This window comes from Mus caroli, chromosome 10, assembly GCF_900094665.2.
Source record: "Mus caroli chromosome 10, CAROLI_EIJ_v1.1, whole genome shotgun sequence".
Classification (NCBI taxonomy): Eukaryota; Metazoa; Chordata; class Mammalia; order Rodentia; family Muridae; genus Mus; species Mus caroli.
In genome coordinates, this window is record NC_034579.1 from 71293165 (window position 1) to 71298009 (window position 4845).

General features: G+C 43.5%; 1 long non-coding RNA gene across 1 annotated transcript in view; it reads right to left on the bottom strand.

Moving 5' to 3' along the window:
* The window catches only part of LOC115032156, a 9535-nt gene that overhangs the window by 425 nt on the left and 4265 nt on the right, over window positions 1-4845 (bottom strand). The gene's annotated exons all lie outside the window — the stretch shown is intronic.

Consider the following 4845-nt stretch of genomic DNA (forward strand, 5'->3'; position numbering starts at 1 on the left):
AGAGAGAGAGAGAGAGAGAGAGGGGGAGAAGAGTGGCTATGAAGGGAATGGGGAGAGGGGGAGAACAAGAGAGAGCAAGAGAACAAGGGAGGGAGGAGGGGGCAAACAGCCCCTTTTATAGAGGGTCAGGCCTACCTGGCTGTTGCCAGGTAACTGTGGGGAGGAGTATACCTGGTTGTTACCAGGTAACTGTAGGGTGTTTAGACAGTATGCTAACAGGAGATACAGCCTGCAGTCCTAGAGCTAGCCTCCAGCAGCCCAGCAGTGTTAAGGGCCATGCTGGAAAGTGCCAGGTATCTAGTGCCAGACATCTAGTGACGTGAGCATAAGCCACATCTACCGTTGCTTTTCAACACATTCTGAGCCAGGAGCTCCTGGTAGCTGGGGAGGATGCTCATGTCCTTTCACACAGGTCTATGTTTCCTAGGTAAACGCAAGGATGGGATGGCTGACTAGACTGATGGTGTAGTCTCAGTTGCATGAGAAGCTGTAAGGCTCCCAGCACCTCCTTCTCCCTGTGTCCTGACTCAGACGATTTGATCATTCTGGGCAGGAGAGCTGTAGCTTTCTCTGCCAGCTTGGATTCAAGTCACAGTCTGTTGCATCCACCTCGGCCAGCAAGGAAGACACAACATAGTCGGATTCTTCTTAACAGCCTTTATTGCAGGAACGCCTTGATGCTGCTACAGGGGACCCCGGGCACCCAGGGAGCACTGCTTATATGCACCCCAGCACAGCAGAAGGCTCCGTGGCCCCCTGGAATTGGTCAGTCTGCTGGCACCTAATTTGCATGCACCCGCTCGGGAGGGGTTGGCACCAGATTTGGGCTAGCGCCTGCGCAGTGGTGTTGTTTACCACAAAGGCACACCAGAAACCGGCGCCATCCTAGAGTTGGCTTCCTACATCTCCCTCTTTTTTATTTAATAAAATGAGGCTGGTCTAGGCCTGGGCAAATCTGTCCTTCGGCCACGGCTCCTGTCTTAGGTCACTCCTCTAGCATCACAGACTTACCCGTCATAAGGTTACCCTATCGTCTCCAGGCCCCTTGTCTTAGGTTGGTCTGTGCACGAGGAAAGTTTCTCTGGATACTGTGGATCTGTGTGACTACAACTGCCAAATGACCTAGGGCGAACTCTTAATTTTTTAAAGAGGCCAGCCAAATATTGGGAGATGTGCTATCTTCAATTGCCAACAAAGCTTGGTAGACCACTACTTTATGCTGAACATGCTCTCTTTTTAGTCGACACAATAGCCAGATGCAGAAGACACACCCCAGGAGGACCACTGCTCCCCAGGCCAACATTCCTGCCCACTCCTTAAAAAAGAAGGCATTGGTGATCCAGGAGGTGAAGTCTCCCAGGGTGACAGGGTCGAGTCGAGTGCCATTGAGTTTGGCAATCTGGAGGAGCAACTTTCTGGACAGCTGCTCTGCCTTGGCTGACCAATTTCCTTTAAGATAAGCAATTTTCATGTCAGCCTTTCTGGTACCCAAATCGGATGTTCTTTATTCTGTGGAAAAACACAAACAGCTCCCCTAGATCTCAAAATAACAGGATCTGGGCCATACCATTTACCAGTTAAGATATCTTTCCATTTTACATCATGTTGAATTACAGGCGAGGTCATGGCATGCCTGTCTGCAGCTGAGCGACCATGATCATCCAAAATTTAAAAATTTAAGGTAAATAAAGCTAAAGATAATTGTTCTTTGGGTGCTTGTCCTTAGGCAATTCCCTCTTTTTGTTTTTGTAACAGTTCTTTCAAGGTGCGATGTGCTCTTTCCACAATACCTTGGCCTTGTGGGTTATAGGGAAGGCCGGTGGTATGACCAACTTGCATAGTTTCGCACAAGACTTGGAAGGATGTTGATGTATATGCAGGTCCATTATCAGTTTTTAAATTAGCTGGTTTTCTCCAAGCCGCCCATGTGTCTAAGCAATGGCTAAAACATTGTGAGTTTTTTCACCAGACACAGGGGAGGTATACATGATACCTGAACAGGTGTCAATAGAAACATGGACATATTTTAGTTTTACAAAAGCTGGAACATGTGTAACATCCATTTGCCATATTTTTAGAGGGATCAATCCACGAGGGTTAATCCCAACATGGGGAGGGTGATGAAACTGCACGCATTGTGGGCATTGCAATACAACAGTTCGGGCTGAGGCCCGGGAAATATTAAATTTTTGCTGCAATGTGGCAGCGGGGACATGATACAATTGATGAAAACCTTTTGCAAGCTCTAATGGAGTAACATGAAAAATGAATTCCATACGAGTACTTGCATCTACCAGGGCATTCCTTTCAGTCATAGGGCCTGGCAGAGTAGAATGAGCCCGAATATGCTGAATAAAAAAATTACTTTTCCTATTCCAGATCAAGTTTTGTAATTCTAACACAATGGCACATACAGGGCTGGTAGATTTGATGGGTCCTGCAACTTCCAATGCTTTTACTGCATTCACTACATATGCTGAATCAGACACTACATTAAAGGAAATTTCAAACCTCTTAAATACTTCTAATACGATTTTACATTCAACTAGTTGCGGGGTGCCAGGATCATATTGAAATAAAACAGGGTTTTGAGAATTAACCACATAAGCGCCAACACCTGTTTTAGAACCATCTGCATAAATATTCAATGCACCTGGTATGGGTTTAGATGCCGTAACCTTTGGAAAAAAATCACTGGATGTTCAGTAAAAAATTGTAATAAAGGATCTTTAGGATAATAATTATCTAATTCCCCATCATAACTACAATGTAACAGAGCCCATTCATCAACTAAAGAGCTCAGGGTCTGTATTTGGTTAGCATTATATGGTGTAATAATTTTTTGAGGGGGGGGCTCCAAAATGTTGAATGCATGACTTAATGCNCAAGATTGCTAAATGGGCTACAGTGGTGGGATAATATTCAAGAGTTTTATTAGGAAACACATGAGGATAAATCCACAATAGTGGACCTGATTGCCACAATACTCCGGTCGGTTGGTGAAACGTCTTCAGGACACACAAATGTATGTCCTCTCCTTCTTTTCATCTACATAATTTAGCTTTTTCTAAGCACCTCTCTACCTTTCCTAAGGCAACTCGGGCCTCAGGAGTGAGGGCACGGGGGGATGACAATTGAGGGTCACCTTTCAGCATGTCAAAGAGTGGAGTTAATTCAGAATTGGGTAGTCTCATATATGGGCATATTCAGTTTATATCACCTAACAATTTCTGGAAATCATTTAATGTTTTTAAATGATCTTTGCGCAATTCCACCTTTTGAGGTGTGATGGAATGTGGAGTAACTTGGGTGCCCAAGAATTCTCCTAATTTTCCCATTTGAACTTTATCAGGTGCTACAAACAATTGTTTCGATTCTAATTCTTTTACTAACTTTATATAAGCTTTATCTAAACTTTATTATTAGAAGCAAGGAGGATATCATCCATATAATGCACTATCCTCCATTTTGGAAATGCATCATGGACAGGCTGTAAGGCTTCTCCTACAAAAAAGTTGACACATAATAGGACTACTGGCCATGCCTTGAGGTAAAACAACCCATTGATACCGTTTATCAGACTCTTCATTATTTACAGAAGGGAGAATAAAAGCAAAGTGCTCTCTATCACACAATGCAAGAGGAATAGAAAAAAAACAATCCTTAATATCAATTATTATTATAGGCCAATCAGCAAGCAGGCTAGAGAGCAGGGGCAGTGTACATTTTTCCTCTTTGTATTGGGCCCATAATTTGCATTTTTTTTTAAAGATTTATTTATTATATGTAAGTACACTGTAGCTGTCTTCAGACACTCCAGAAGAGGGCGCCAGATCTCGTTGCGGATGGTTGTGAGACACCATGTGGTTGCTGGGATTTGAACTCTGGACCTTCGGAAGAGCAGTTGGGTGCTCTTACCCACTGAGCCATCTCACCAGCCCCCATAATTTGCATTTGATTACTAATAGCTCTAAGATCATGTAAAAGCCTCCATTTACCTGATTTTTTTCTTGATTACAAATATAGGGGTATTCCATGGTGACTGGGAGGGTTTAATATGTCCTAATTCCAATTGTTCCCTTACTAATTCCCTGGCTGCTGCCAATTTTTCAGAGGAAAGAGCCATTGAGGAACCCATACAGGTTCCTATGTTTTCCAAGTAATGGGCATACTGCCCTCAATGGCCCCTAGGAAAAACCCAGTCCTTTTTTATCTAGTTTAAACTTGGTTGGTACTGGCATAGTACTGCCTTGTAATGACTTTCCCAATCCTTTACCTGGAGTATAGCCCATACTAGACATAATTTCTTGGGCTTGTGGGGAATACTCATTAGTTAATCTAAGATCCATCTTGGTTAAGACATCCCTGCCCCATAGGGTCACAGGTATGTCCACAATGTAGGGGAGGAATTTTCCCGACTTAACTTCTTCATTTTTCCATGTCAATTCCTTAGTACTAATAAGAGGGGCAGTCTCATAACCCAGACCACGCAGGCTTTGAGATGATGTCTGCAAGGGCCACTTTGACTGCCAATCATGAGTGGAGATAATACTGCAATCTGTACCAGTATCTAGTAATCCTAAAAAGGATCGTCCTTCAACCTCTAAAGTTAACATGGGGCAATCTCCTAATTTCATTGATAAGAAAGTGAACCGAGAACCTGTAGAACCTAGTCTTCTCTCTCCTCTTATTTTATTATTTGCTGGGAAATATTTATGTAAACTGGGTAATAGCAACAATTGAGCAATTCTATCTCCTGGGGAGATAGCTGAGATGCCAGCAGGGGAGGCTACCAAAACCTTTACAACTCCAGTATAGTCAGGATCAATCACTCCAGGGGTTATC